We start from the raw sequence: 23,400 nt of genomic DNA, 5'->3' as shown, positions 1-23,400 counted from the left end.
CTTACAAATTTTGAAAGTCCAGTGATCTGCTGCTGAGGATGGCACCTATCAACTGAGCTGTAGTTGGGAGCTATTTCTCCTCTTCTAATGGGCACCAGTTAATTTTCCTACCATGCTGCTCCGTTTGGATGGTGGAAGTTGTTTGGTCAGGTACTTCTCACCTTGTTCCTCTGAATTCAAAACCTGTCAGAACATAATTCCCATCAGGGTGGAGGAGGAAAGATACAGGAACTTTCCCATAGGAAGATCCCTTTCTGATAGCCACTAGGACAACCCCAAATGTTGTGCTATTTCTCCTTTAAAATTTGTCATTTTTAAAGATCTTTGCTGCTGCATTTCAGGATCAATTTTAGTACTTTCTTCATAAGAAAACATAGAGTAGGCATGAAAACTTTTTAGAATAGTAACTGAAGTTCATAAATTTTACTGCTGTCCATTTTATTCTGCTGACTGGTGCTCCTTTAGGTATGATCATCTTTGTTTTAGTTCCTTCACATGTGTCTCTATGAAATAGCCATATGCCACACTTTCATGCTATTTTAATGATCCTGTTTTTCACCTTCCTCTTTCAGCCTGAATTAAGACCTATTCACTTTCTCTATTTCTTCATCATCATCCCAAGAATTTCCTGGAAGCAAAACAGATTGTCCTAAAAGACCAACTCAACCAGTGCAAGTGGAAATTATAAGCCTCCAACCACTTTCTCGATGGTTTGCTCACTAACCAGTGATATATTATGAATTTAATTTTGAGACTGAGCCATCTTTTTGCTTCAAATTAAGAAAATAATTGTCATACTCCAGAAATACTGTGAGCAAAAAACTTGCTTGCACTGAGTGGCTGTCTCTAACTTTCATCCATACTCTCCCTGACAGGTGTGCATTCCTGGTGTTTATTAGTGGTGGGATAACTCAGTGGGAGTTCAAATGCTCTATCTCTGGCAATAGTAGGAACTCATTATGTTTGATAATTCTACCTTCCTGCCCATTAAGTTGAAATTAGTCAACACATAGTCAAGTTATATGCCCAGCTCATAGACACAAAAGAGTACAGGCAGCATAGCAGGATAAATCTGGCTTCCTTAGAAAAACAGGGTATAGTTATCCATTCCTCTTTCTCCTGTATAAGTTAAATTTCTTTCTCTTATTCCCCCTTGCTATAATATAGAGCAAATAACTTCTTGCTACAGGTCTTTGAACAGCTGTACATGTACCAGAAACCAACAGTGAAATACTCAATACTTTAGTGACAGGCTTGTTAAGATACTATAGAAAAAAGGCTAGATTAAGCTAGACAGGCTGTTCTTTTGGGTTTTTTTGAGATGCTTGTAGGATAAACAGTGTTTTCAAATTATTATCCATACCCTTTATCTCTAAATCCTAAACTCTGTCAGCTGTATATAGCTATGACCCTTCATGTGACCTCTCAGAGTTTAAAAGTTGTTGTTTTCTTTATGCATTTTTTTAATCCTAGCACATTATTGTTTATAAACATTATTCATCATACCTCTGTTTCCAAGCATATCATGCAATCAAAATCCCCCAGAATATTTTTTCTATTTCACATTTCATGAACAACAGTATTTTCCCCTTTTGAAAACACCAATACCTGTAAACAATGAAAATAATTTTCCAGTATATAAAAATATTGTAGTATTTTGTATTTCATTAAAACTATAGACAGACAACGAGTATTTTTATGATTTTATGCATGATTTTACATAGTGGTTAAACTAATTTTTTTACCATTTTCCCTCAGGTCAGGTTTCAGTTACCTTTCAAATGGTAAAGGGCATCTTGATTTCCCAAGACACAGAGGAGCAGAGTAAGTGGGTGGCTGTGTAACCCTGCTATTCTCTTATTAAGACTACAGTGTAGAAAATAGGAAAGACAGTGGGAATTTTTCAGTGTGAAAAACCTGCTGGTGAAAGTGTTCTGCCAGACTACAGCAGCAGCACACACAGGGCTGAGTCTTCTAGAGGGAGAACTTGGCTTTGTTGTCTCCTCCAGACTCAAAAAATATCACTGGAATTAACGGAGTCTCCCAGGATCCTGGCAGCAAAACCAAGAAGTGGGTGCTGGCCTCTGGGTCAGTGTTATCAGGATTTTCAAACCCTCCTGTATTTTCCACAAAGTCCCCTAAATATGGACATTGTTCTTGCCAGTCTTGTTGGCTTTGGCAATGTTTGGCTGTTATGCCTGTTGAAGCATTCCAGAGAGGAACACTAAAACAAGCAAAATGTATGTCATTTCCTGGTATTAAACCAGAGCTTTTTATGTATCTTTTAGCTTTAACACTGTAATAATTTTTGATAAATTCTATTCTTTTTTTTCCTTTTCAAGAGTAACATTCAGCTATTTCATTGTCAAAAAGTTTATGATAAGATAGGAAAAGGCAGTGCTAATGAATTCTTACAACAAATATAATAAACAGCAACAAAAATACTGTGTGATTTGAGGCACTTCTGGAAAATTACTTTTGGATTCTCTTTACTACAGGCCAAGTAAAAAAAATGTCAAACTTCTCATTTCAAATATCTGATGTAGTTATGTGCATTTTCTTCCTCCTGAAGGTTCATCCTTGTGTGAATATTTCTACTTACTGTCCTTCAGAGTGGCTAACACAGAGTTTCTAGTTTTGCAGCTTTACATAAAAACACAGTTAGGATTTAACATATGCCATATTTACTAAAATCTAATAGTATTTTCCCATAAATACATGAAATCAAACACTTCCTGAGCTGGATGTCTAGTACGTGTGTGCCATCATGCTATTTATAGTACTGTGCTCCTGATAACGACTACATAAGCATATGCTTTCTTTCAGATAAGAATCAAGTTGATAAATATTTATCTGACTTTCCTTCATGCTTAGGCTGAAAGTCACTCCAGTAAAGAAAAGCAAAGCAAAGTTAAATTTTCTGCATATGGTACCATCCTTTGCCTATTCAGCTCCTCCCCTGTTCAGGGCAAGGACTGGAGATGAAATTATGACAATGCTTTGGAGGTGTGGTCTCTGACTGATATTACTATAGCAAGAATAGAGACCTAGATATCAAATCTGCCAAATATAGACATGCAGCTGGTGACCTCACCTGCTGGCCACAACAGCAGCAATGTCTGGCCATAGACTACAAAGATGGTAAGAATAAAATGATGAAAGCACATGAGAAATCAAGTGGAAAATCCCAGAGATCACAGAGTGGGGGAATGGTGAGAAAACCAATAAATGTTTCAAGCACACCAGGAGCAAGAGGTCAGTAAGAGATATAGAAATGTTCTTTGAGAAGGAACAAGTAATTTGTTGACACAAAAAATATTTTCTAGGCAGCACACTATCTCCAAAATGTGGTCCTTTTATCTATGATGTAGGATGGGGAGAAGTCAGAAACAGTAAACTGTATTCTTGCAAGGATGAAAAGGGAGGAAACTAAAAATTCAAACTCTGCAAAATAAGAGATTAAATATACATCTATTCCAAGAAAATCTAGTGTACAATAAAATATTAAGTATTATAGGAAATTAGTCACATCAGTTGCATGTGAAAGGATTTTTTTAGTATGTAAACCATGCATTTGGAGTCTGAAGACCAAGAGCATTAAAAGAAATACTACCTTCTAATTTCATCATCCAGTGTATTCAGTATTCTATGACTGTGGCAAACTCTTCCTTGCTGGCATGCTATGATTTAGGCCAAGGAAGATCCTATAGCCTCCATTCTACATAGTCAACAGCCTGCTTTTCATGAAATATGATGTTACTGTTCAAATGAAAGATGTTGAGTGATTGACAGATGTTGAATGCTTTTCTTCCACATTTTATGTGGTCTTTAGTGCCATCAGATCTGTGTGTATGTGCATGTTGTGTTCTTATGTGGGTGCACGTGTCTTGGCATTACCATAAGGAACTGGAAAAGCAGGAGATGCTCAGCAGTAACCAGATAGTCTAAATCATCAGTGAGTATGTAGGATCCCTCTTCTGCCTGATTTAGACCATAGATTTGGATATAGGCTTCCTATCTCTCACATGAGTGTCCTGGGCTATTAGTTCTGCTAGTGTAGCCCCTTTTTGCTCCCCACTGATGGAGATTGTATGCAACATTTATTATTATATCTAAATAAAAGATAAAAATATCTCCAAACTTCCCACTGTCATCATGCACCAATAATGTGCCATAGGGTCCAGGGTCATTTCAGCGTGTTTTAATATATGTGCACAGTGGCTTGTGTTCAGTATGCTCAGAGCCATAAACAAACATACAATGGATCACTGCTTCTAGCAGAGATGTGAAGGACTGGTGCATCCCAGGGAAGCAGTTCATACCTGCATCTCTCAGCTCCCACAGTCATGTTGTCCTACCAGATCAATCTGAAATACCTCTTACTTTGCATGGAGCCCCTGCTGGAGACAAAAGATCTTCTCTAGCAGCAATTTAGTGAAGAAGCTGCATTTTCCATCCTCTGAACTCAACAGGAACCATAGCACTTTGTTATTCAAAGTCATATGTAACCAAGGGTTTCTTTGCAATGTGTGCCTACACCCTACAGTTTTTGGCATTCCTGGGACATTTTCACAGAAAGGTAGGCATCTAATGTTACATCTGCTTCCTCTGCACCTGTCTGTGCATCATTTGATATCTATAACTTCTGAAAATGAAGATTTTCTCTCCTCTCCTGACAGTGCAACAAATCCTGGTACAGCAGTTATTCCTCTGTTTGTCATGAGAGGTGCTCACTCATGCTCAGTGATAAGTTACCCTTGGTACTCAGTGAAAAGTTACTCGTGGTACTTAGTGCAAGGAACTTGGCAGACAAAGAAGACAGTACTTAAAGCACTCTCAGGGGGAAGCAGCTTTGTCAGATCAGGGCTAGGTGGATGCTAAAAATATTGGAATGGGCAGAACACACACAGATGGGAAAATGCAGGTACCTCTAGACCAAAGAAAGGTATATGTTATAAATTTGACACATCAAATCTCCACCTAGCCTAGCATAGTGTGCTTGATAATGGAAAGGAAATATACAGTTGTGAATTGCAGCAGTCATGTCCCACTTTTGTTTCAACTATTAAAGATGGATGAGTTCATTACCACCTAGTTATCCAGCAGAAAGATTCACAATATAAAATACTCTCATGGAAAACAAAGTCAGCATGGTTTCACCTCCTGTTCTTAATGCAAGAGAATCAGAGAATTGTAAGCTAGACCATGTGATCAATAATTGCCAAAGTGGAATAAAAATACATCCAGAAAACATTACTATCTGCTTGGAAAACTTCCATGAAAACATCTGACACAAAACCGTAAAGAAAAAATTTTCAGAGGTTTTTTGAGTGGGAGACAATTTTCCAAAAATACTGCAATTTTACAGTAATTTTGCTCATGGAATAACAGAAATTTGGCAAAAAATGTTTTTTACAAATTTCACTCCTTACTTCTTCTCCATTTATTGCATAAATATGGTCTTTCAAGTATGAAATAGGCAGGCAGCACCATTACCTGGTGACCAAATGCTCTCCCAGGGGTAACCACAACCCAGGGGTCACCAACTTGAAGCAAGGGACAGACTCAGCATCCCTGAGCCAGCTTTGAGTTCAGGCCTGATTTTGATACCTGCATTGCACTGCCACTCTTGCCGTTTCCCAGCCCTCAGACACTATGTACCAAATAGCTGGGTAATAGATTAATATTTTCACCTCTTTGATTGCTGTGATGAGGGAGTTTAAGATTGGTGCAGATTTGAGTGGACCAGACACCCTAGACCCACCTTGGAGAGGAAAGAATTTGCTAGCTCAGCTCCTGGGCTGGGATAAATGGTTGCATCTCCAGTGATGTCAGGGAGATTCAGCCCCTCACAGCAGCTAAAGAGCTGCTTGCTGAGAGCACACCAGTGTGCTGTAACAGCAGCTTTGTAACAGCAACTGCACAGAGATCCAGAAAACAGCCTTCCACAGCCTGGGCAGAGGACTTTGGGCTGAGTTCATCTCAGTGGGAAGTTTTGCTTTGCGTATCTTCTGGTACGCATGAAAGCACAGCTACCTCTTGTTTTGTAGGCTGAGCATGAAGAGAACTTTATATTGCCAACAGAAGGTGTGAGCATCATTCCTTTTGAAGTTTAAGACAGAACTCTAGACTGTAGGAGCAAAAGTATCAGGAGCATCATTAGTAACTTTCCTGTTTCTTCAGCACACAGGAAAGGCTGCTGTCATGGCAAATTTAAAACATCTCCTTTGAAATTATTTTAGATACCTTCTTTGCACTTAGCCTTACCATTTTTCATCTTTTTTTTTTTTTTTTTTGCTCAAACTATGTAGCATTCCCTTTAAGTTTTTTATCATTATTTCCTAATATTTAATTTTGTAACACTGATCTGGGTTTGCTTTTACAATGTAAAATCCAAATGTGTGAGAACTATGAGAGTGAGATGACTGCATAGATAGGCAGACAGAGAGACACTGATATTTTCTATCCTTATAACTTAGCAAATGAAAACCTGGTTAACTTGTTTTATTTAATTCATATTGCTTGCACCTCCTGGTCCAGGGAGCAGCCTTTTTTTCCTATTTGCTTTTAAGGTGATTTCACAAAGTAGTCTGAATATCAAAAATAGAACTACACCCTAGCAGGTGCCAGCTGAGTAAAATCTAAGGCCATTTCACACAAAACAAAGTAAAAATGTTGATTGTTTTAAAACACAGTGGAACTGATCAAAATGTAGGATTCTGAGTGCAGATAAACTTTCTGGACTCAGGCTTATTTATGTATTAGTAGGAAATGAAGGCAGCCAAGAAGCAATCTGACTCTTCATTACAAGGAAAAGCTCCTGGTTTGAGGATTCTTATGATAGGAAAAGACATGCTTTTGAAACCACCACATTGTCATCTCAAGTATGGAGGAGGGTGTGTGGGGAACAGGAAATATGTTTAGTAAGCAGTGGTGCTTTTATTAAATACATGTTGTACATTCCAAATGGTTTCAATTACCTGTATGTCAGCAGTAATAAAATATTTCTTTAGCACTTAATACAAGAAGTTCTTTGTATTTTTTAATCAGAACTGATTTCTGGAAAATACTTCATGGATAGGCAAATGTACAAAATCATGCATTTCCCTGTGTAGTAACAGAAATTTGCAGGAAAGCTCTTCGATCCCTGCCTCTCAATGGCTCTGGCTTTTTTCCTGGTTTCTCTGCAGTCTGTGAGCAGTGGGTGGTGCTGCAGGAGACAGGTCAAACTTGTTCCACCTTACTAATGCTGTGGCAGAGCCCATTTCAGCCAAGGAAAAATCTGGGCAGACCTGCTGCTGCTCTCAGTTGCACCTGCACAGAGGAGGGAGCTGCTCTCAGTCTCTCTCATACACACACATGAAACTTCCTGGAATGGAGATGGGGAGCTCCTTGCTTTCCTTACAAATCTCCCTCCCAACCTGTTTTTCAATGACTAGCAAAATCCTCCTTCTTCTAAGAAAGAAGTTCACTCTCCTGCAGGAACAGCTTCCATCACAAGATAATATTTGATTACACCTCCACCCTGGGCCTAACAAGAAAATAAAGAAGCAATGACAGAAAGACTAAAAATTACAAGGTCATGCAGCAAGGGCATCTGTTGACCACAGAAATTAGAACTGAATGGTAGACATTTGCCACTTCAGCAGAGCTCTGTCAGAAAAATAAACCAAATAAACTGTATTTAATAACAACAGTAATAAAAATAATGGCAGGAAATTCTACTTCTAGCTGTGCAGAGGCAGACCTAAGCTCCCCAAAGCCATGGCAATGCCTCCCCCAATACAGCTGGCTTTGAGTCTGTTCTAGAAGAAGCAAGAGAGAAAATGGAGAAAATGGAGCAGAGGTTGTCTCTGGTGATCAGGAAAGGGCAGGATTGCAATACTTCTGCCTAGAAGAACCTCTCCCATATGTAGCAGGACAGGAAAACCAGCATAGAAAAATTAGGTACAGTGACATTAGAAGTCCATCACAAACTGCCTCCTCTATCCCAGCTTCAGTCTAAGAAGCTGGTTCCCCATGGCTGTGTGGCCCCATGCAGGAGTCCCCCTCTTCCTGGGCTCAGAATGGACTGTGAATGCAGGGTCCAGTGTGGTTTTTAATGAGAAGTATAAAAGGGGTGTTCCTTTAATTTACTATAGCACTTTATTTATCTAAATTCATAGTCCTGTAGGTTTCATGTTAGAAGAGATGAGGAAAAAGACCTAAATGAGTAGTGCAGCTTTTAATACAAGCATCTGGTCCTGCAGACATGCTGAGTGGGAGGAGGAGGATTTTTCCATTTTAAATAAAGCAATGATTATAAAAACATGACAGAAGTGTTTCTTCAAATGGGAAAGCCTGTCACCTTTATTATTTCTGCTGGCAGCAGTGACTAGAGGTACTTTCTGAAACATAAGCCTTTCACTCACAGAGACAGCATTGAAGTATTTCTCTCATGAAATGCAAGTAGAAAGCCAGAGGTAGATGCAGACTGTACTGGGAGAGGCTGCTAAAATAATCACTCATTTCCATCTTTATTGTTTGTCACAGCAACACACCTTGGGCCAGGCCCTTCTTTTACAGAAGAAGGCTGTGATCTTTCAGAGCAAAGAAGATTACTTATTTTTATGGATAAGTACTTAACTAAAGCCTTCAATAGGCTATATTTTGTTCCTTTAAAAATTATTCTTTAATGTTTTTTATATCCAGAGTTCCTTTCTGATATTTCATTATTGAAGATGTGTGAGGAAAACTCTTCACTTTTTTCACTCAGTTTCCCTTTCAATAAGAATGGCCAAAATCCTCACTCTGGTCTACTGGAAAGAAGAAACCTTTCAAGTGAGGATAAACAACACAAAACCCAAACATACAAAACAAAGAAAAACCACATCAATTTGTCCCAGAAATGATTGCTGAGAAATTGCATGGATGGTGAAGAAGGCAGAGAAATGATAATATTCCCAAAAAGAAAACAGCTGGGGAAGAAGGAGAGGCATGATTCCACCCATGTCATAGTCCTACAAGATATCCAGGGTGCAGAGAACACAGTAATACTACCATAAAATCTGGAAATTGGTTTGCTCAATTTGACCAATTAATTTGTGATAACTTCACCCGATAGCAAGAATTAGCTTATGGTAGTTCAGATCATCAGGCATCAGTGCAAAAGGGGGTAAGACTGGTCCTCTGCAGCTCCCTTCTTTTTGCCTATAGAGGTTTTGGGCACCTCAAAAGAGGCATTGCTATGTGCAGGTCTGGGACAGCACACCCTGCAAAGCAGGTGCTGAGCCCTAGGACATCCTGCGCTGTGCCAGGGATGAGGAGGCTGCCAAGCTGCTCAGGGATTAGGATGGCACCCAGCACCCAGGGCTCCAGGCATGGGAAAGGCACAGCCTCTGCATCTCTGCAACACAAAACACAGAAGAGGGTTCCAAGCAGGGCCAGGGAGTGGCTTGCCCTTCTCACTGACGGCAGATCTAACTACAGAATGGCAGAAATAGTCTTCAAGCATGGATGGTCTCAGGTAGAGAAAATATAACTGGCCTGGTTCTGTCACTTCTGGGCAAGCATTCTTGCCCAGAGAGAAGAGATGGAGGCTTCTAATTTTCCTCTTTATGTTTAGGGGGAAAGCAGCAGCCATAACCACAGTTTACAGAGAAACTGGTTGAATGGTGAATGTGAAAACGAGACCCACATGTCTGAGACATCCCAGGAGGTACAGGCTTGGAGGGTGAAGGTGAAGACCAGCAGAAGTTCAGAGTCAATGTTTTGAGGCAGCTGCCTTAATTCCACCTACACTTCTTGGGTGCCCAGCTCTTTTATCAGGTTTGCTCCTGCCTGGCTCCACCTGCATTCCCACACCTGTGGAGCAGAGGAAAGAGAATGCCAAAGGCAATTCTGACAGCTGGCACTAGCAGGGAGAGGGATAGGACTTACTGAGACATAGTTAAAAAAATAAAAAAAGGAAAAAAAAGGAAGAAAGATATTTAAATGTAAAGATTCTAAGAAATCACTGAAATGAGTAATCAGTTCTAAGGCCAACCTACTCACCAGACAAACGCCAACTCACAAGCATAGAGATGGACAGCCCAGCAGACAGAGCCTGTGCACTTCCAATGCAAAAGACTAATTCCCACCTTTCAGAGAAGGGTCTAGCAGCCAGTTACAACAGTAACTGAGTTTTGTGGTGCCCTGAATCCCACTAGAGTATGAGGGCTGGTTTGTGCTGGTTACTGCCCAGCAGGTTTAATGGGAGACACAGGATGTCTCAGAATTGTGAGGATTCATGCAGGAGGTGAGCAGAAAAAAGCTCCTTTGGTGAGGCAGGAAGAAGGTAGAAAAGTAAGTTTAAAATCAAAATTTAAAGCAAAACAGATGCTGGAGGTCCTGAAGGGTAATCCATAGGCTTTTCTTGAGGACATGTGTTTTGAGGAGAATTTAAAAAGAATTAATTACAATCTTTCATGGATCTTGGTGGGAGAAATCCCTAAGCAAAACTGCTTTGGTGCAGGCTAAGCTGCAAACTATATTCATTCAGATCCATGTTTTGTCCTACTCTCTTTTTCTGCTGGTATCAGGCATACATTGAACACTCACTCTACAAAAGCAAAAAAAAAAAAAAAATCATCTGTCTCTTGGTGGATACTAAAACTCACTGATCACTTATAGAAACACAAGTATAATGTGGCTGTAAGGGAATGCAGTGAGAAAAAAACCTCAGTTTTCACTTCTTTTAGGGTTATTTCTGCACCCATTAAGAATTATCTGGAATTACCAAAACTCACTCAGGTCACAGAGAAGACATCATAAAAACACATTTTCTGTGTGTCATCATACTTTACTTTCAAGTTAGCCCAGTTTTGGTCACATTATGATTGGATAAGGTATAGTTATTTTAATGATAATACATAATATGCCTAATTCAGTAACACAATGTTCCTGTGCAGGGTTTTCTTTTACCTTTATAATTTGTTCTGTCACCATCACTTCCATTACCCCTATTGAGAATCATATTCCTTTCTAAGAATCTGTATAAGAGCAAGAGGTCTGTGGATATTACCATGAGACAGAAAAAAGCAAATATGGAAAGACACTATAATGCCTCAATATGAGAAATGCTTCCTACAATTCCATATTTTTGCAAGTCTCTGGTACTCAGAATCATAGAATTGATCAGAGCCCAGCCATCAACCCTTGCCAAACCCATCACTAAACCATATCCCCAAATGTTAATCTATACCAGGATTGTGTCTCCACCACTCCCGGGGCAGCCTGTTTAATACTGAACAACCTTTTCAGTGAAGAATGCCATCACAATTTCCAGTCTAAACCTTTCCTAGCACATCTTAGGCCATTTCCCCTTATCATATCCCCTTGTTACCTGGGAGAAAAGTCTGACCCCCACCTGTCTATCACTTCCTTTCAGGCAGCTATAGACAGAAATCAGGTCCCCCTTGAGCCTCCTTTTCTCCAGGCTAAACAACCCCAGGTCTCTCAGCTGCTGCTCACAGGAGTTGTGCTCCAAACCTTTCCTCAGCTCTGCTGCTCTTCTCTGGACTTGCTCCAGCCCCTCAATGTCTTTCTTATAGTGATAGGCCCAGAAATGATGCATTTGATAGGGGGAAAAAAAGAAAAGCTATATGTTTATCTTTATCTTAAGATCTTAACTTAATTGATAAGCAAAAGGTCTGCTGTTTTGTTGGGGTTTTTTTATCCATCTGCATGCAGGAGTGAACAAACTCCTATACAAAGTACTTTCCTTTGAACAAAGCACACAGAAGTAGCAGCAGCCAGAAGGCCTTACTGCAAATCCAGACTGAACAGCTGTTAGCATCGGTGCTTGGCACCAGTCAACAGTGGATGGGAACTGACTATCACCATCAATTTATTAACCTACTGTAAAACTTTCATACCTTCTCTCTCTGTGAGTTCTCACAGGCAGTTTCTCACAACACTGACTCCTTTTCTCTTCCTTCTGCAAGGCCAGCTGATTTCTTCCTGTCCCTAGCAGACATGCTAACCTTACTGTCCCTTGCTCAAGCACCTGCCCCTTACTCCTCACAGCACAACCGACTAACTCCAACTCTCATCTCAACCACTAATCCACTCTTCATAACACCCATCCTTATTGGACACAGCTGTGACCTCTTAAGGGAAAGGCTGTTCCTACTCTTTGCTAATTAACACAGCTGAAACTCCTCATGGGCAGCATTGCCTTCAGCACTATCTCGATTCTTCTACAATCCATCCTCCCACATACAGCCATGCAAGCTTAGTCCTCCTGGAATTAATAAAGTGTACTAACTCCTTATTACAGTCAGTCTCGAGTGGAATATGGATTTTCAGTATATTCACTTCCCTGAGCATTCCTGCACTTTACCCACTAAAGATGTCCTTACACTTTTAGTCCAAAGTGTGACCTGCAGACTTCTGTTAGCAGTTTTCTGATATAACTGTTCACACATTATTTTCAGCTGCAGAAACAGGTACTTCTTCATGCTGAACTGTCAAGGAATAAACTCAGAGTTAACTTAAAATATAGGAATGACTTGGAAAGGTTCTCTCCTAATGCAATATCTCCTTGTTAAATTAAAAACAAATAGGATTATTAATGCACAGAAATTGCATGGCATTGTCTTCCCAGAGAACACTTTATTCCAAAATAAATCAAAATATTTTGAAATATTCAGTCTATCCTAAAATACTTCATGGGAAAAAAAAAATCCTAGAATAAAAGCATTACATTCTGGGATGCAGGATGAGTAATTTGGGGTTAATCCTGGCAATATTAATGTGGCTGCATCAGAAGCATCATTTTGGAAGGGCAAAAGAGTCTTCTCTCAGAAATTATATCTACAGGTTTCTACTGTATACATATGAGGTAGTTTTGAGCTGGAACATCCTCAGATAAACTAGGAAGCTGGGCAAATATTATTTTGAACTCATTTGTCCCAGTCTATTTCTTGTGGTCTCCCACAGCACAATCATCAGTAAGGCAACAAGGGCATCACACCCAGATTTGCTCAGACTTAAGGGACCAGTTTCAGAAGACTGAAATTTAATGCAATAGAGATAAAGACCTCAGAGGATTACAAGAGCTGACTACCTGGAAACAAAAAAAAAAAACCAAAAATGTGGTCTTAAGGTTTGTTTAAATTGACTTTAACGACTCTTCCTTTCAAACCAATAAGGCTGAAGCAGCAGTTGCTAATTAGCATGACAATGACTTAGCTGATTGTCTTGCACAGTGCAAAAAACCCTGTGATTTTTCTTGTGCCAGGAGTTTACAAAGTCTAATTAGGGCACTGAACAGCAATTGTGATGAAGAGCCAAACGTAGCCTGCTTGTTTTATAAATATCATGGGTGGGTTTCTAAAATTCTCTCTATTAGTGCTTTTCTTTTGGAAAGTAGTTCCACCAAAAGGAGACAAACGCAGAAAGAAGTGGGAAGTGTCAATATTCGAGCAATATATGGTTTGGGAACTGGCCTCTTCTCTATGTGTTAATTTAATGAATGAATCCATTTGCTTTCCTCTTCAGAGAAAAAATTAAAAAAGGATTTCATCCCACTTAATCAATATTAGTCAATAGTAGTCTTCTTTGGTGAAGCTAGAAGGCAGTTAATATTCACACACCTCCCAGTATAATTTTATCTTCAAACAGATAAAATAAATTATCTCTAATGATCAGCTTTCCTCCCCCATTTGAACACCATGGTCTACCTTTGGCAGAAATGAGCTAATTCAAGCAACTAAATTGCTATCTGCAAAATAAAATTACGATCTCAACGGCTGAGGACAGTGTCTAGGTGCTTGCAGAATTACCTGTCTGGTACATGCCCTCTGAGATTTGAAGGGCCACATATTTTTATGGAGTTTGCTTGGTCAGGTTTTGATACTGGGAGTGGTGGCATCTGCCAGGTTGTTTGACACTTCTCTCATGTTCAGTGGATCCAGTGCCAGCTGGGTCCAAGACAGAGCCACAGCTGGCCAAGGTCGAGCCCAGTATCAACAGTGATATCGCCTCTGGGCCAACAAATTAAAGAGGGAAAGTTACACTGCAGCAGCAACTGCAGATAGAGAGAGGAGTGAGAACATGTGAGTGCACCAACCCTGCAGACACCAAGGTCAGTGAGGGAGAAGGGGAGGAGGTGCTCCAGGTGCTGGACCAGTGAATCCCCTGCAGCCCATGGTGCAGATGCTAATGAAACATCTGTGCCCTTGCTGCCCTTGAAAGCCCATGGTGGAGCAGAGATCCATTTGCAGTGCATAGAGGGCCCCCTAACAGAGCAGGTGGATGCCTGAAGGAAGCTGTGACCCCATGGGAAACCCACACTGAAGCAGGATTCTGCAGGACCTGTGCAGAGAGGAGACCACACTGGAGCAGGTTTTGTTGGCAGGACGTGTCACCCCATGAGGGACCTGCACTGGAGCAGTTTGCTCCTGGAGGACTGCACCCTGTGGGTGGAAGAAGAAATGCAGCCCATGGGAAACCCCTACATTGGAAAAGTCCTTAGAGGACCCTCTCCCATGGGAGGGAGAAGCAGCTAGAGAAATATGGGAGTGAAGTTAGTCCAGGAAGAAGGGAGGGGTGAGAGGGAAGTATTTTAAGAATTGGTTTTACTTTTCATTATCCTACACTGATTTCATTGCTAGCAAGTTTAATTAATTACACCAAGTTGAGACTGTTTTGCCCATGATGGTTACTGGTGAGTGATACCTCCCTGTTCTTGTTTCAATCCATGAGATTTTCACTGTATTTTCTCGCCCTTCTGCAGCTGAAGAGGGGAGTGATAGAGCAGCTTTGGTGGACACCTGTTTTCCATGAGGGTCAACCTACCAATAAAGATATTTAAGGAATTGTATTTCAAAAAATACCATTTTTTCCTGTAATATCAGCAGAAGTCTTCACAATTGTGGACCCTAATCCATCTACTTTGTGCAAAGTGCCAAAAAGAGCATGACAGAAGAGACTAGAAGACAGAATAATTCAGATTCCTTGGTTGTCACACCTGTACTACAGACCAGAAAGAGATGTTTTGATATTTCATTGGCGTGGATAAGGACTATCTAATCTCCTTTCACAGTGTGCAACTGTTTATACACCTTTTGCTGACATTTCAGAGGTACTCTTTTTACTCTGCAGTCCCAAATGTCCAGATCTGTGAAAAGCACATTATCTCATTCTGATGTGAAGTTTAACTTTGAGAAAAAAGACACTCTAGAATATAATCCAATAAATACATAGAAGAAACACAAGAAAATCCAACTATTGAATTTTCTTTTTGTATCCTATCAATGCATTTTTCCCTGGTAAGTATATATTTCTGCTACTCATTTACCAGTTTCTCTGCTCAGCTTTCAGGTAGCTATAAAAAAATTATGACATTTTCTTCTACAGAATATTTTATTGACCTGATATTAAACATGACATCATAATTTATAGCAGAGCTCAAGTTTACTCACATCTGTTGTTGTCAAGGCAGGACGGGAATGAAGAGAACTCGGATTCAGAAGGCTGTGAGAGTAAAAGTCCATTTATTCAAAATGCACTGCTCTTTTATACAGAGCTCCACAAGGACCAAATCCATTTGTTCTGAAGTGAAAACAACCCACCACCATTGGTGCAGAGTGCTTGACACACAGTGATAGAACTTAACTATAAACAGTGTGAAAAACAAGAGAGATAAAGAATTATTTACATTCTTTCCCAGCACGTTCCCAGGCCTTTTTCCTGGCTAGAAAACTCAGTTTCTTGCTTTGACTGAATCTGAATCCCACACACATCCTTATTGATCACTATACCACATCCTCCTCACTGTCCTACCTTCCTGTCCCTTCCCTCTCCCATCATAGACACAGCCTAAGAGCTAGGGATTGGTGTCACCCTCTGTTGGCATTTACAGAGTAAAGTACTCAGGAATATAATATTTTTACAGTGCCTTTGTCTCATCCTTATGGATCCAATCCATGTGGTTTGCTACAATCCAGCTAAGCCTTTGTGCTAATTCCCCTTACAAGTATTAGCAGTGTCCAAAATAATGAGATCATTTCACTAAGTGAGGTCTGGGGTCTTCACAGAAAAGCCAGTGATGAAGCACATGGGGAATCTCTGTACAGATGAGATCTTTCTTTGATGGGCACTGCCTCTGATCCCAGAAAAACACTGAGGGCCTCTTGATCATTCTTCCCAACAGGGCAAGCTCAATTCTTACTATTACATTGTAAGTTCTCTGCTATAATTATATTTTTTTTGTTGCACTCCTGCCTGAATGATTTCCTTTCTAACTAGATATTTCAAAAAGAAGAAGAAAAATGATCCTTGAATTGCAGCTACATTGCTGGCTTTATGAAGATACATTATACAGCCAGGAAAACAATTTCTCCCAACTTGAACAGCCTTCTCTGAAACCACAGATATCAAGCAGACCCTGTTCAAAATAAAATGATACATTTTAAGCAAGTGGGGGGAAACCCACCTCTTTTAAGTCATAGAAATAAATTATTTAGTGCTCAGCTATATCCTTTCATCCTATTCCTGTTTGCTCCTAGGAAAGGAGGGGAAACAATTTACAAAAAGGCTACTGAAGTTCCTGTCAGGGGTAAAACAACTTTGTTGTCCAGTCCTGAAGGCTGTTCATGATAATATTGCACACTGCATATCTGTCAGTGACACTGCAATTGTTGAGATTCCAGTAAGGCTTGACATTATCTAAATGCCCTGGAAAATGCTCCAAAACTGTTCTAATCTTACATCTGCCCAACCTGCAGAATGACTTTGGAAGTACTTCACATATATTGAAATTAATTAAGGAGTTTGGAAAAGGAATTTCAAGTGAAATTAAACAGTGAAATCAACAAATATTTGGCTGAGCTACAGACTCAGGACCAGACCAGTCTTGGCTATTTTGGCTCAGAAAATTTTGCAGAGCCAGATAAGGAAGATCTCCTCCACGTAGCATGGAATACACTACTTGTGCCTTAATCCAACACATTCACAAATTCAAACCTTTTGCCTCTTTTTTAACACTGTCTCCTTCCTAGGGATCTGTATGTAGAGTTTCATTCTGTGGTTCTTGACTTGTTCTTCACCTTTTTCTGTTTTCTTCTTATCCCTTGCTCAGGAAAGGTTATGATGAGCAATGACATCTTAAACCCAGATTATTCACTGATGTTGCATGAATTTATCTCAGGGACAGAAATGCTTGTACCAGCCTGGCTGGAGCAGCTACAACTTTCAGCTCTTGTTACTACTACGGTTGCCCCAGTGGATATCGTTCTGATGATTCACAGACTGTTTTGTTGCAAAATCAATCAGTGGATGATCCTCTGAGTTTGGTATCCTTTGGTTTTAGTGGGGGCCAGGAAATCACCATCAGCTGCCAACCCTTTGAGTTCTGTAAAGAGTATGATCCCATTGTTGTCAAACACTTGTGTACAAGTAGACCAGATATTTTTCTTGTATTTTTAACATAGGTGACTTATATGATTTAGCTTTGTCTATCCACACCTACCTGACTCACAACCAAAAAACAGTTACTCCAAACTGAGATTATTCTATGCTCACAGTGCAAGGCCCTTTGAACTTGTTCAGAGCTTCATCCTTTGCCTCTCATTTCTGAGTGTATCTGAACCATTTGTCATCATTAAGCCTGGAACATGGGACAAAGCTGCCACTTGTGTTTCAACTACATGTGCTGGAATATCTAATCTTTTAAAATACAGCTGCCTGTTCCTTTGAGAAAAACAACACTGTCTATGTCCTGCTTTCGTGCCAAAATGGAGTAGCTGAGAGAAATGTTACATTCAACATTTGTCAAACCAGGGTATCACAGAGAAGGACTGCTAGCTTGTGTGGGCTCCTTTACTCTGAAATTTCTTCAGGATGGTGAGCTTACAGTCCCAAGCAGATGTGGTTACTACACCTGTGCTAGGTCAGATAGATAAATCTACTCGATTCACGTGGTTTTGGCTACTATTTTTTCTTTCTTGCCTACAAAAGAAGTTTAGTTCATTCTTTCCTTCCAGAGACAAGTTTCTTCCTGTTATTCTTTTAACAGCGCTAAAATCAATATTCTTAGAGTATTTTCTCCCCTTATAAAATATAGGTGTACAGCTAGGAAAACATGGTATTCCAATTTTCTGTTGTCCAGCTCCTTGGCTACTAGGTGAAAGTAAAAAAATCTGTGTTTAGACTAACCAGAGCAAGAGAGTTCATTTTCATATCTCAATTTTATTTCTTATTTCTTTCTTCCTTTTACTATCTTTCATAGATTGTGGGAAAGAATGAGAAGAAAATTTAATGTGTTGGGTTTGTCAGCTGAAGTAATTAATCATATCTCAATAAAGCCTGAAGGACTTACTCCAGTTTGCACCAACAGTGCAGCCAGTTTGCTAGAACAGTTTTCTGATTGTTATCATGTTTTTCCAGTAAAACTATTACATCTTTTTTTTTTTTTTCTAATAGTTTGCTATTTTCTTCTGGTAACATCTATTGTTCATTAACACTCTTGAATACAACCAGAGGAATGTGGTTTTTAGTCAAAAAACCCCTACTAAGCAGGTGCCAATACATATAATTCAGAAACTCTGTAATTATTTTTAAATAAAAAGTTATCACTAACTAGTGCATACAAAACTATAATTTCCAAATAACTTCAATTGTATGTTATAGAAAAGATGAGAAATTTACATGTGGAGACTTTATTCTAGCCAGCACTCAGGGCTTTGAAAATAGCTGGTTTAAGTTGTGTAAAGCAAGCCTAATGCAATCTCTACAGTAGCAATAAATAAAATTTTTGTGGGTTTGTTATTGACTGGCACTTGCAATGTTTTTTGTTTTAATTATTGATTGTAACCCCAAACTTCAGACCTGTGCAGAAATGACTATTGATATGCAAAGGCATTTGCTGTCAGGAGAAAATCATAATACCCAAACATGGAATAAGTCTTCCTCACCTGTAGACTTTGGATAAGTTTTACCCTAAAATCCATATAGACTGACACCGCTGATGGAGGCCTAATCCTGTACTGACCTCAGTGCAGGTATATGTCTGACCTTTTTTCTCTGTCACAACAGAACTTGTCTTAAATGGAGATGTGGAGTGGGCTTGGGTATTGCAAAACAGAGAAAATATCTGCTCAGTTAATTTCCTCCTGTTTGAAATCTGCAGTTTTTTCATCTATAAGAGACAGCAACCAGATTTTCAAATGGATAACTAGGAGGACACAAAATATTCATTTTAATTTTAACTTTAATTTCTAAATCTTATTTTTATTTTGTTTTAGTTTATACAATGAATGCTTTCTCTCTGGAGCTCATAAAATATTTCAGTTAATACTGTCCAATTCCAACACTGCAAGCTTTACATGACACGACTTGCTGTGATTGATCTGGCACAACAAGACACTATTCAAGGTGAGGAGAAAAGTACAGCCCCAAATAATACCAATCTAGAGCAAACCCCTGCCCAGTGCAAGCAGCAGCCCCATGCTGGGATGCAGTGTGAGGGGTTGTCCCTCCCAGTCTCTGCACTGGCTCTAGAGATGTGGGCCCTCCCCTCCACCTGCACAGCTGCAGCTCCTCTCAGCACAGCAAGGGGAAAGGGACAGGTCCATGTCCAGGCTGCACAGTCCCATTCCATGGACCCAGCTGCTAAAGTTAATCCCCCAGGAAATTCCACTCCCTGTCACAGGAGCTATGCCCTGCCTCCAAGATTCAGCTGGTGTTAATTTGGCAGCACAAGCCCAGGAAGAAATGAGAGAAACAGACTCCAAGAAGCAATATTTTAAGAACATGGCCACTGTCACCGAGGGTACACCAAAAGGAGCTGAATCTGAACACACTTGAGCAAAATGCAAAGGGTGGCTCTGAGGCTGACACAGAACAGCAGGAGAGGAACAAAGGAATTGGCCAAGGAGAATCAGTTCCACATAAATGAACGCATCAGAGTAGGGCCTTTCTCTGAGGTCCTCAAAGACTCTTACATCTCTCCACTGACAATGCAGCTAGCTGAAGCACTTTCATCAGAAGACTTTTTCACCAGAAGCTTATAGATAAGTAATTTGCATGAATTAAGAGGATGAATCCTATGCAGTGACACTAAGGGAAGTGACCTGCATCATTCTAATACTATTTCAAAAACAGACTATTATGGCAATATAGATGAAACTGTGAAATTTTAAGAACTTGATTTCTTTTTGATCTTCTCAGACTTCCTCAGAAAACCTCTCTCTGGAGCAGCAAAGCAGAACAAGGATAAGCAGAGCTCTGCCTTGCCCCTCCATTCCCTACTTTTTCCTCCCTGCAGTTTTGGTAACTGTGATGGGAAAAGGAATCAGATGAGAAGATAGTCTAGCATCTCCTTTCTATTCCTTTCTTACAAGGGCCAGGGAAAAGCTTTTACAGTGTCTGGACAGGATCATGTACTCATTGCAATATTTCAGCACTGAATCATAGTGGAGAGAATTTTACTCTGCTTGGAAGCATAGAAGAACATACAGTTAATTTCTCACTGAGATAACAGAATCTGAAACCAAAGTTTTCGATTTGTAAAATAACAAATTCTCTTAGAAAGGAAAGGCAGCTCAGGTCAGATCAGCTTGCTCCAAATCAGTGCTCAGAAGACTGGGTCAATCAAGAAAATTGGTGATGATATAATAAAAATTGGTAACTTCAGAGCAACTTGGGTCCAAAAGAACTAGCTTTGTACTGCTAAGTGTCAGAAGAGAAGCAGCCAGATAATTTCCATGGCCCAGAATGAATAAAAGCACTGCTTTACTAAATTGATGTGCTAATTATTATTATCTGCCTCTTTTGAACTTTATCTGATGCTTTGCCAGTAAATTTGCAAAATTTCTGCACAAACTGAAGACCCTGTCACTGAATGCAGATCAGTGTAACAGCACGGCATGAGGAAGCATGGTGGCTGTAGGACAAAAACACTACAGTGAAAGTGTGTGAGAACTTTCACAATCAGTGTGCTCTCAGGACTGTAATGTTTCTTAAAGAAACCACTTCCAGTGCTGAGTTTGGATCACAGTGTGTACCTTTTTTTTCAGCAGCAGCTGAAACCCAGCTTCAGCCTGGCCTGAAGGGAAGGACAGGGTTGCCTTTTGACCCTGTGGCCACATTTCCTGCCTTGAAACAATTGGCATTAATAGAGGAGAAACAACCCCCTTAACCTTTCACCTCCTTTTGTGCCATCCCACCCCCTGCCACTGGCAAGTCATACAAGTAAATTCACACTTTAGTTGCACACTTGAAGATTATTAAGCAAATAACACACATGGCCAGACATATTTAAAAAATCTTATAGAAATGGAAACACATATTCATTAATAAGACTCTAAACATCAGACAATTAAAATACAGTCAGCCCCACTATTTCTGAAATCCACCTCTGGAACTGCTGTTCTTTACTCAGCTCCCAAACCTGCACTGAAGGGATCACTCAGAGAGTACTTGTTATTTAGGGATCTGAGGTGTACTTCTGTAGGAGAAATCTGAGTAGTAAATCTGAGTGAAACTCAAATGAAAGTTTAGATTAATATTATTTGCATTGCATTGACATTCCGCAGTGGTGGTGTTAGTGCAATGGGACATTCTCCCAGTATAAATATATGTTGCTCTAGGTGTTGTTTGATCACTTCTCAGACTGATTAACAGCTTTTTGTTTTTATGATAAGCTCGGGAACACAATCTGAAAGCAACAAAGCAGTGGATGGCAACAGAGATGTAATTATTATGAACATGAAAATTGGTAGTTATCACAGGCCAGGTATTGTCAGGCAATAAAGAGTAAAGACATGCCACAAGTGACTGCTAGATATGGAGGAAAGGGGAGGATTGCTGACAAGGAAAATGTAGTAAAAGCAAGAATGCCTGTCATAGCAGTATTTAGATGCATATATTTGGAGCAAAAATGTCCCCAAAAAACCCAGCACCCTATGACACTATCTATTTCTTCCTCAGATACAATTTACTTGTACATCTGAAAAAAGAAAATTTTACTCCCATGAGAGCTGGAAAAATAGTTTATTCAATTACAGAAAGCAATTTGAAAGATTTAGAAATAGGTTCCAAACACAGCTGATGCAATTTCTTTTTCTGTTTTAGTGAACATAGTTTTATTGATCTGAATATATCATTAACAGAAGTAATTGGGGGGGCAAGGAAATAGAACTGACTACTATAGTTTAATTTTCTGTCAAAATCTATATACCTGCTGTACTCTTGGTTTCAAAATTTTGGTGTATTGCCACTGGCACACAACTCATTGAGAAGATTCTGCTTTATTGAGGGCACAGTGTTCGTGACTTGTCCTCTCACACTTGTGGAGACAGAAATACAGGATTGCTTTAAACAGGATGGCTGGATGCAGTTTCAGGAGTGATACCAGGACAGACTAAAGACAGTGCAAGAGCAAATTAAGTCAACAAGTGCTTTCTGTGGGCATGATCCTACAACCATTCACCTATGAGTAACCTTTAAAGGTAATTTGCCTGTATGAATGAGGATTTGACACATCATTCAGTGAAAACTGTGGGATTAGATTCTCCCTGTGCTGAAAAATGTAGCAAAATGGCCCCTTTTCTACAATTGGAATGAGTCTGTCTGTTACTATATAAAATAACTGAAGCAGAACAAGCACAAATAAAGTATCACAAAAATTAGAAATCAACATAATAAGTAACGTTGTAATGTAAGTACCAATGTAATTCTGATGTTTTTATTGTGCATATTAAAGAATCAAATACAATTTCCCCAAAAGCTCTAGGGTGCTTCACAGCCTCAGCATAAACCCTGGGTCTTGCTCAGATTAGTGTGCCTATCTTAGGCCAGGTCTCCAGTCCTGCAGCAGGTTCAGGTGCCTACCCTATCAGAAAGCAGGAGTGCTCAGTGAAAAGGAGAGAAGGAGGGGAGCAGGGCTAGCATCTGTATTTTTCAGCTGAGGAGCTGGCATCTGCATTTGCAACTTCGGAGCGGAAGCCATCCTGGCAGGGCCAGCTGCCAGGTGGATACAGAGCAAACTTTGCATTGATCAGCAGCCCTTGGCAGTGAGCAAAGCCGACAACCAAACCACTGCCAGCAGAGACAGGTCCTGTTTTGGCACGGGCCAGTTGGAAGTGGCTGATGCGCTGTGGTCTGGAAGCCCTTGCTAGAGGAAATAGCTCATTTTTTATGCCCAAGAGGCTTTTGTGCCCTATGGAGATCTAGGCCTTATTTCCTTCAACTTGCCAGTTGTTATTACAACCAACATCTTGTTCTTGTTTTCTGTGAAGCAGAGGGAATGTGTCTCATTTGGCCCAAAACTCTGGGGAAGGGTGGGATGGCAGGGATGGGGGCAGGTATGCTTTGAGACTGGTGCACATCTTGAAATAGAGCTATGGCTGCAGTGAGTTTTCCCATTTTCAGGAT

The 23,400-nt window shown here is 40.0% G+C and overlaps 1 protein-coding gene and 1 long non-coding RNA gene across 2 annotated transcripts in view; one reads left to right on the top strand and one right to left on the bottom strand.

Annotated features, from left to right (window-relative positions):
• Positions 1-22,989, bottom strand: part of LOC146768765 (uncharacterized) — a 43,415-nt gene extending 20,426 nt beyond the window's left edge. The window contains exon 1 of the long non-coding RNA XR_014956266.1: positions 15,447-22,989. This is a non-coding gene — a long non-coding RNA (uncharacterized LOC146768765). The remainder of the gene's footprint in view (positions 1-15,446) is intronic.
• Positions 1-23,400, top strand: part of ST6GAL2 (ST6 beta-galactoside alpha-2,6-sialyltransferase 2) — a 172,082-nt gene that overhangs the window by 59,475 nt on the left and 89,207 nt on the right. The window lies entirely within an intron of this gene.

Source organism: Lonchura striata, chromosome 1, assembly GCF_050655825.1.
Source record: "Lonchura striata isolate lonStrDom1 chromosome 1, ASM5065582v1, whole genome shotgun sequence".
NCBI classification, from domain to species: Eukaryota; Metazoa; Chordata; class Aves; order Passeriformes; family Estrildidae; genus Lonchura; species Lonchura striata.
Note: the sequence above shows the minus strand (reverse complement) of the source record. Positions and strands in the feature narration are given on the sequence as shown.